At 36.7% G+C, this 10466-nt stretch overlaps 1 pseudogene; it reads left to right on the forward strand.

Moving 5' to 3' along the window:
- The first annotated feature begins 8020 nt into the window (after positions 1–8020).
- On the forward strand, positions 8021–8329 carry LOC104863111 (annotated as a pseudogene).
- Positions 8330–10466: the final 2137 nt, after the last annotated feature.

Genomic DNA, 10466 nt, shown 5'->3' on the forward strand with positions numbered 1-10466 from the left:
AAAAAAAAAAAGTAATGAAGACAAGATTTACAATTAATGTGATAAACTATAGCTTGCATGTATTAGTGTGTTCAAGGAATGGTTTCTGGAAGATCTGCTCTATAAAGAAATAAATAAATGCCCAACAAAAACAAAACATAGAACAAAACAAGAAAAACCAATCATTTTACTGCCCTACCTCTGAGTTTGCCTGGAGGATTCTCTGATAACACAAAACACACTTGTTTAGCTTGTCTGAGATGAATAAAAGTACCTGCACTCCTAAAGGGCTTTAGGTCTATGTTGCCTTTTCACACAATATGTGGTTTGAAAGAAGAACCTTTTGGACATTTGTAAGCCCTTTGTAATGCATATGTGTAAATGGTGGGAGAGAGCATGCCTGGGAGTATACTGAAAGGTGGGCACTGTGGTCTCCGGGAAGCCAATTGACAAAACAGGGGCTTTGGAGTAAGTGAGATATGATGCTAATGAACAGGCTTTCAGGCAAATAATTTTGCCTCTTCTTCTATTAGGCCTATAAAGATGGCTTTCTTGAAACTTGAGGACTTGCTCCTTGTCTTGTCTTCATTCATTAGTGATGCTGTTGCAAATGTCAAGTCTTCACCGGGCTCCTTTTTTGTTGTAGCAAGTGGAAGACTGAAAAGAAACAGTCAAGAGTCACTAATGGCTTTGGCAACAAAACAGGACAAGGTGCATATCACTGGAGGCAATTATGTGCTTCTCAGGGCCATTCAATAGACTCTGACACTTTAATGATGTGAGAATCCATTGGCCCTTTCCATTTTCTCTATTATGGGCAAGTAGTGAAAATATTGAAAAAGTCGTAACTATAAAATTCCAGCAGAGTTCCTTTTTAAAAGGTAAAATTTCACTCATCCTTTGACTTGGAAAATGGTTCATCATGCTTCATTTCAGAGGGAGAAGGACATTAGGCTTAGTGATTCAGGACCTGTTCACAGTGTCTGGGTTCCTAGTGCAGAATGGATGTGCATTCACCGTACATTGGAGGAGGGAGTGAGTTCAGAAAGCTCCTAAAGACCAGGGATTGGCCATTGTCAACTGATGCTTCTTCTCATAGATTTTAAAAAGGATTTCCCAATTTGGATAAGGAATATTCACTCAGTATCAATGTAGTCACCAATTACCCACACAAGTAGGTCTCTCATGTTCCTCAAGTGACTATATTACTTGTAGTCTTGTTAGTGCTACCAGTCTATCACACATCTTGGAGGGACACCACCCCTAAGGTGGCATTTATTCTCTGCGGAAGGCTCGGATTGATCCCACTTGAACTCTCTCTGTACTTCAATGGTACCTTTTCTACATCAGTCTGAAAGAAACCAGCGCCTGACAAAGATCACTCTGCACACTGACAGAGCTGTATGAGAGATTTTATTGTAGAGCCACAGAAGCGTGGTGGCCCGCTCGGTGGAAAGCAAACAGAGGAGAGGAGGAGGGAGCTGGGGAGGGGGCTTGGTTATATAGTGGGTGACTGGTGCAGGCAGGCCGGGGACTGTGTTGGCTGCATGGGCAGCCACTCAGGAGTCATTATTGGACATCCATTCCTTATACGGACGAGCCTTGTTCACATGTTGGCTTTATTTATGACCAGTGATGCGTGATGTAGGAAATGGAAACTCTAAGGTGAAGAAGGAAATTACTTATCAGAATGGTGGCAGTCATTCCAAGGCACTTATCTTACAATGTCTGTAAGAGAATTTGTCACATCTGTCCAGAGACAGCAGGATGGGCATGGATTTGTTATTCAGACGAGGTAAGAAGGGAGATAGAGAGTACCACAGATAAACTCAGTGAATAGGTAGTTAGGTGGTGATAAAAGGAGCAAATCAGGCTAAGAAAAGTCAGAAGGGATCGTCAGAGAGCAGGGATGTCTTCAGCAGGAGGTGGGTTTATCCCTGTCTTTGGATGGGGCGAGGTTGCAAGCTGGTTGTTTTAGACTATTCAGGCAGCCCAGTGCTGTGAGACTTCTGGCAGGATGATAGCGAATAGCTCCTCACTCCTTCCAGAGCCGTCTTTCTCTGAGATCTCCTAAAAAGGAAATGGTATTGTTCATGTGGGACAGCTAAGACATCCATGGGGGCAGAAACAACAATTTTTCCCTAAGTGACCTTAGGTAAAGTGATGGTTGCTAGTGATGGAAAGTTTGAACAGGATAGTGATATGCTGTATGTGTTAGAATGGAAGCGAGGTGGTCTGGGGCATGGATAGGGCACAGACATCTCTAATGCTGCAGTGCTGAAAAATGTTACGGTGCTCAAGAGGAAGGTAGTTTCTGGACATTGACTTTCCTCCTGCCTGCTTTCTTTCTCTGGCCTGGCCCTTACTTAGGCCCCTATTGTAGGTGGTTGATGCTTTGAATTTGTAACTGTAACATTTCAGTGTAGTCTTTTAAAAATAGTTTGATTCTTCTTTTGACTTGGAAAATGGTTTATCACACTTTGATTCATTTATAATGCAGTTTGCATTCTAGAGGAATAAATTCTCTGATGGATTTCACTAAATGCAACCAGGTCCTGGAAAGAAATACGACAAATACTTTTCAATCTATGGCTGAGTTTACCACAGAACTGGAAGTCTCCAAGGGGTGGTGAATGAGAACAGTGATTGAGGCCTCTGTGTGTGGTTGTTCAGGCCATATTGGCCGTGTAAAGTCCTGGTGTTGAGCATAGCGAAGAGGAAGCTAATAGTGTCACCCTGAGGTCAATGCCATGTGAAACAGGGAGATCAAGTCCAGACAAGGAAAGGGGGGCTCTGTCTGCGTCTGAGCCTGTTATACTGAGCTAGTATACATCATGGACACTGGGTAGTATTATATTGGTAGTCTCTCCTGGCTTTCAGTAAAAGCAGACACAGCATTTTTTCCCTGGAATAAACCATCTCTCTCTCTCTCTTTCTCTCTCTCTGCTTTTAGAAATCTTAGTTTAAGTTTCATAAACTCACAATAAAAATTTAGTGAAATAAAGATAGTAGAGTTATTTTTAGCAGAAACAGCAGAATTAGACTTCCTTGCATACACGGACAGACATTAGAATTATCAGATGTTGGATATGAAGGTAGTTTAATGTAAGGAAATATGAGAAAACTAAACAAATGAGCAAACAAACAAAATAAACCTGAGCAAGAAATACTAACAAAAATATCTAGAAAGATATGAAATTCAAACAAATAAAAATATATATCTAAATAAATATGGTGAGTAGATACATACACAGCAAAATTAAAAGCTGAAGTTAGGATTCATGAACTAAAATTCAGAACCACAGAAATTATTTTAAATGAATAACAGAGATAAAGGAAGATTTTAAAATGTGGAAGAAAAATTTAGAGACAAATGAGAAGATTTAACACACATCAAACATAACATTTAAATCAGTCTAAAGCTGTCAAAAGAAAACAAGAAAAAACAGAAAGGAACAAAAACAGAGAAAAGAAAGTCAAATAACACATTAGTCAAAGAATAAATCTTGTTAGAAAATATTTTAAAGTTATATAAACCTGAGTTATAATGAAATGTTACAAATGAGACATATAGAATGCATTAAATGTTAAAGTTCTGCTCCCTTGAATGATTATATTATGATTGAAATGTCAAAATTTGAGTTAGCCATTCAATTTCAAAAACTGTAAAAACAGCAATATTTAAAAGTTTGCAGAAGGAAGGAAATGAAGGTAAGATGCAAAATTTAACAAAATGGAAAGAAGAATAGGGTTACAAATGTCAACAAATTAAAAATTGTAAAGATTATTAATATAGATATATGTATTTTAGATTGATTTAAAAAATGAGAAGACATAAGGAATAAAAAAGATGATGGAAACAAGCTAACTATAGACTTCTATGATAAAACTTATGCCAAGTCACATGCATAGAGACAAAATATTAAAAAACTTTAGAAACAACATGCTAACTCTAATTCAAAGGAAAAAAAGAAAACCATAGTAGTTAAAATTCTTCCTAACAAATAAAATATCAGGCTCAGATAGCTTCTCAAATGAGTTCTATCAGTCTCATAAGAGATGCATTATTCCATTAGTATATAAATTTTTCTTACAAAAGAAAGAGGGTGGGCCGGGGATTTAGCTCAGTGGTTTGGTGGCCTGTCTTGCAAGCACAAGTACCCGAGTTCAATCCCCAATACCAAAAAAAGAAAGAGGGAACCAACACAGTTCATATTTTGAAATAATCTTGATATCAAAATCTGATAAAAACATTACAGGACAGATGAATTTTACTTTAAAAAAAGAGGTAGACATTGTAACCACAGTATTAACAAATGGAATACAGCAATGTATAAAATACTAATAGCATGACCAGGTTGAGTTTCTACTAGCAATGCAAGAATGGGTTAATGTTAGCAAATGGATTAAAAAAACACTTTACTATAACAAATTAGAAGACAAAAAGGTCATAATTTTAATAGGTACCTATAAATGATAAAAATGTCAAAGGGCAACTAGCAATACATGGAAAAATGTAGTTTGACAAATGCTACAATATCTACCCAAAATATAACATCAAACATAATTCTTAGCAGTGAGGTGTTAATAGTATTCACTTTAAAATAAAAATAAGACAAAGATATTAACTGCTACTGCTTCCATTCACTGCCATAGCTATTTGCCAGTGTAGTAAAGATATGAAAATAAAATGGAAGGATAAGGGTTGGATTTCTAACATCAGCAGCAGACAGAAAATACAATATAATGTCAAGGGCAACAGGATTCAAGAATACACTTAGGAAATTATACCGAAGATCTGTATGGAGAAAATTGTTCTTCATATATCAATAAAACCTTATTGAAAGTCACCAAGAACTAAATAAATCGAGAAATATATTATTTTGTGTATAGAATGCTCAATATTTTAAATTTGTAACTTTTTCTAAATTGAATTATAGATTCACAGGTTAAAAACCAACTTTTTCAGTGATTTTTTTTGAGGAACTGATAGGCTAATTTTAATATTTATCTGAAAGAACAAAATCTCAAGGAGAACCAAGGTCCTGCTAAAGAAGAAGACGTCAGAAGGACTTACATTATTAGGCAACGAAACATGAAACAATTATAGTAAATAATAATGTAATATTTTCATAGGGAGTTACAAATTCAACTGCATAAGAATATGCTCTCCAGAAGCAAATTCATGTGTGGAATTTTATGTGATAAGATACCACTGAAAATGACTAGGAAATGAGGTGGCATTGAAGAGATGTCACTGAGTGATGATCATATAGAGAAAAGGAAATTTGTCTTCTGTTCATTCTGCAAAGAAAAATCAATTCTAGCTGAATTAATGTATGTATATGAAAGATAAAACTTTTCTAAAAATATATATGATGGTCTGCACCCTTCAGTAAGGAAGCGTATTTTAAAAAGATACAGGAAGTACTAACCTAATTTTTTGAAAAAAAAAGTCACAAATGAAAATAAAAGGAAGTGACATTTGCCTGACATAACAAATAGGTTATACCTCTAGAATATATGAAAATTTACAAATCACTTAGAGTTATATAAACAAAAAGAAACAATCAACCCAACAAAAGAAAATGAACAAAAGAAAGGGTGAAGACTACATTACTGAAGAGGCAACATGAATGTGAAATATATACATATATCAAGCAAAGTAAGCAATATATTGTCTATTTGTAAGTACATATGCTGATAAGACAAATCAATGATGACCATTCAGTGTAGCAGAGTTTCATTCATCTCTAGATGGAAAAGTTTAAGGAGAGGAGCAAACCTACAAGTGGATTTAACATTGAGTAAACTTAATGTTTATTGATCAGTTCATAATATTCATTTCATTATATTTCACAATTCATACATTTGCTGCATACATCAGTATACATCATATATTACATAATCTTCTAAACTCAGTGAAAAAAGGAAAGAAACAGAAAAAAAGATTGTGAATATAACCTTCTCTCTGCTTGGTTGCATCCCAACTTGGTTGTGGCCCTTTAAAAGCAGAAGTGAAAACACCTTCCTGTTACATATCTGGTTTTGGGTGTCAGGTAAGAAAGAGCACATTCCTCTGGCCTCTAGTGAGGTCTCTCTGTGCTGGATCTGGCTCTTTGGCTCTGGTCTGTAGGTGGAAGAAGTTGACTCCTTGTTTATTGAACAAAGCAAAGACAGGAAAATGAATTGAAGTCATAGAATTATAATTGCAGCAGAAAAGGATGCTTGTACTGTATTGTACTCAACATAAATGCTTTTTGATGATAACAATGATAAGGAAAACTACTGCCTTGAGGGAAGGTACAGTTTATGCTGACAGGGTCATGAAATGTGTAAGTACTCACCTTTTTTTTTTTTTTTTTTTTTTTTTTTTTTTTTTTGGTACCAGAGATTGAACTCAGGACCTTGTGCTTTAGAGGCAAGAATGGTGCCACTGAGCTAAATCCCTGGCCCAGTATTAAACATTTTTGGCATTTGGATAGTCATATGGATTAGAAAGCCTGGCCCTGCACTTCTTTGATTTGTCACAGTTGGAATGGCTTCTGGAGGCCCAGTGCGCCATTTGGTCCTAAAAGCCATAGTCCCCAAAGGATCATGGGACTGTGGAGCACATCTATGTGATGCCAAGTAACTTTCTGTCACTTAACAGTTCCCAAAGTCCAGATGTGAAATAGAATGAGGTATGAACGTAAAACAGCCAGCCCTATTATTCCCTCCTCTGCCTGTAGAGGATTCTCAGAAGAGCATCAAGGAGAGAGATGGAGAGTTTTACCCTATATTTCAAAGGAAACTTGAGTATTCTCAGGAAAGTTTATGGAAGAGAAATGACCCTTTTGAATTGTGTATCTAGGGCTAAGAGCAACAGGGTGATATGTCTGATGATGCTGTGCTTCCTTCACCTGGGGAATGGCAAGAACATTTGCCAATCTGTCTTTAGGATCATAGTCTCTGCCCAAAGGACAGGCTGTGGAAGGAAGAAAAAGACACCCCCCCAAAAAAAACAGTACACAGGTAGGATGTAAATTCAACAAATCTGCAATAGCTCCCCAAGACTCCTAATGTGAAAAGAACATGAAATTTAAACAATGACTTTGAAGATAATGCTTGAATTAACTACACGTTTGGATTGTTTATATTTTCTGGTTTTAAAATTCTCTTCTGCACTTCGCATTCTCTTTCTGGTTTCATTGTGTGTGGGAAGTCTGTCGCTGCTTTGGTCCTGCTCCTCTCACCCTTTTAGTAGCTGCGTGAATCCCACCTCCTTGCATCCTTGAATTCATCAAAGTGAAAGTGAAAGCCTCCCACATTTTATGTCATAGACAGTATTTATGACAGTGTTTATTTTTTGGAATCTGAATGATGTATCTGTATCATACTTTGTTCTGCCCTTGGATTTTGATTGCTGCTGAGACTTGTTATGTTAAGGCAAGGCATGATACAGTAGTTTTTGAGACAATTTAATGTCACTTATTTATGTAGACCCTTTTTCCAGAAAGAAATTAAAAAGCATAAAAGCACAGTTGCAATAAAATTAACCACAAAGAAAAATATGCCAATCATAAGGGTAAACAGAGCGGAAAACCTGGTGCTGAACTGCTTGTCAGCGTTGTGAATGGAGGAACGTCATGAGCTAGCATGAATTTGTTACCTCGGGGGAGGAAATGCCGTCTCCTAAGAGGAGAAAGGCCCCACCCCTGCCCCTAAACTCTGAAGGAGTATTTAAGCAGTTAAATCTGTATTCAAATCCCAGCTCTATAATTTACTAGCTATGTATTCCTAATGTTTTAAAAACATTCCCAAGAATTCCTGTGTGAGTACCAGCTTCCTTCGACCCTATGGGCGGCTGTGTCTAAGGCCAGTGAAAGGAGGAAGTTTATCAAAATGTTACAGATCTATTCTTAGCACCACCCAGTGGTAAAAACCTAAGAGGTAGAAACTGACCTGATTAGCAGAAGTAATTGCATTCAAAGGGGAATAGGCAGGAAAAAAGAGAAGGAAGGAGGGAAGGAAGGACGGGAGGAAGGGAAGCAGACGAAAGATGAAACCATGTCAAAAAATGGAAGAAAAACCAGAAAATGAGAACAAGCCAGTTTGAGGAAGAACCAAAGCCCAAGGGAAAGCCAGAGGAAGATGAAGAGCCCAAGGAAGAAAAAGCAGAAGAAACTTTTAGAGAAAGGTTGATTCAATCTGTCCAGGAATTAAAGAAGAGATACATAACAGGCATTTAAGCAGAGAAGATAAGTTTAAAGAGGTGGACGAAATAGATGAGATGAGGAGCGTAAGAAACAAACTTATAGTGATGCACGGGAAGGTTAAGTGAAATCATCCTTATCCCTATTTAATGTAGCTTAGTTTGATTTCTGTGTTATTTGATATTAACATTGCCATGTACCTTTCTTTTTATTAGCATTTTATTAATATGTATTTGTTTATCTTTCTGCTTTTAGCCTGTTATTTTTAGTGGTATTAGATGTATCTCTTGTTATATGAATCTCACTGTTTATTGTATTTTGAACCAATCTACAAGTCTTTTGTCTTTTAAATTTTTTTTATTAGTACATGTTTATAGGGCATAATGACTACACTCATTGTGAGGACTTGGTACATGAACAGAACACATATAAATTATCTTTACGTGCCCTTACCCTCCTTCCTCTCTCCCTTTTTTTTTTCTCATCGAGATTAGTGGTATATTTTAGGTATACAGTACAGTTATATTCATTATTGGTATCTTGTGCCTTTACATGATCCCTTGTTTTTTAATATGAAAACTTTATTCTTTCATAAAAGAAAAATGTTCCTGATGTGATAAAAAAATGAAAAAGATTACTAACTTGGTCATATGTGAATATTGCATTTTTGAAAGGTAAAAATACATTTTGTGCAACATATATACATATGGAAACTAGTAAAGGATGAAAGAAAATGAACAGTCTCTGATGGAAAGACAAATGTACAGTCTCAGTGGTGAAGTTATTAATGATTTTTGCTTGTTTCTATTTTCCACATTCTAAAAATGAACATACGTTGTTAAAATGATAAACATTTTATAACTAAAAAAATCCTCAAAACTGCTTTTTGATAAATCTGTAAAATTGGCATAAATACATAATTGGGTTATTGTAAAAATTGAAATAAAATATAGGGGATATACTTATTAGAATATACAGCACGAAATAGCTGATAGTATCTGTCCATCAATCATTTATAATCTGTCTGTTCATATACCTGACATCATTTCTCCCATTTCATAGTTAATTTATTTTACTACATTTTCTATGGTTTTGGTGCTTTTGTTCCATAAGGGTATAAACTTTCAAAGCAGGGACTACATCTCTTTTTCTTTATCCCCATTCTTTCCTCTAAAGTGCTGGGCATAAAACTGCTACTCAATGTGCCTTCACTGGTTTACTTCTTCCCATGAACGGGTTTCGGGTTCTCACTGGCTTCCATATTCTTGGGAACACTCATCTCTTGAGCTTTCCTTTCATTTTGACTTCATTGATAAAAAAAATGTCCTGTTTGCTTGGCCAGGACCTCTGGTTAACTGCTCCTGTGGCAGTAATACTTCATGATTTTCCAGGTTGTTTGCATAGAATAAATAGTTAAATACTGGGAACTCCTTCGCTGTCTATATCACTGGCCTCTGTTGATGCCCATTCCAATAGAAAAGTGAAAAATGGTAAGTGGATTCTTCTAATCTAAATTTTGGGCCATCAGAGCTGCTTCCTGAGAGTGATGTCTCAACAGATGCATGAGAACACATTTCCCTGAAAAAAATGTGGAAGTCTGAATCCACAGGTGTCACTGTTCATTTTGCATAAGAGTGGCCTTCTTTTGTCACAAAAAGATGTGAGAGCCCCTATCCCTTCTCCCTGTAGTATGTGTGCATTCAGAGAAGCCTTGGGGAATGATTACATCAGTCTAATTGCATTTGACATTTTGATCTTCCTACCGAGCCAGCCAGACCTTATTGAGATTCTCTAGGCTCTGAAGTTCAATTTCCCTTTGAATGCTTGGTGCTATGGCCTCCCTAAGACTCTGCATTTGGGTTCTCAGGAGAGAGGCTGTGGGAGTTGCCAGCCAAAATGAGGGAAATAGAGCCCCCCACTCCCCAATAGTCTTAAACTCTCTACTTTCACAGAAGGCTCAACCCACTCATTTTTCTGTGACTCAAGCCTACAGAGATGCCCCAAAGTTAGGTCTTCCATATAACAGGGTGCTCACTGCGACTTCTGCAGGCCAGCGTGATCACCCCAGTTTTATAACAAACCACACTGAAATTAGCATACAGTGGTCTCAATACATCATCTTTTCACATCAGAGTCCTTGCTTTTTCTGGTAAACTGGGAAATGTTCATTCCAGAATACAGAAATTTGATGTTTATTAGAAATCATTTAACTCCTACAGTTAATTAGCACTCCACTTTGGGGGTGGAATTTTTTTTTTTTTGGCTTGGAAGCATTATGACAAGTAAACTCAA

This window comes from Fukomys damarensis, unplaced genomic scaffold (assembly GCF_012274545.1).
Source record: "Fukomys damarensis isolate Sample0158 unplaced genomic scaffold, DMR_v1.0_HiC HiC_scaffold_31, whole genome shotgun sequence".
NCBI classification, from domain to species: Eukaryota; Metazoa; Chordata; class Mammalia; order Rodentia; family Bathyergidae; genus Fukomys; species Fukomys damarensis.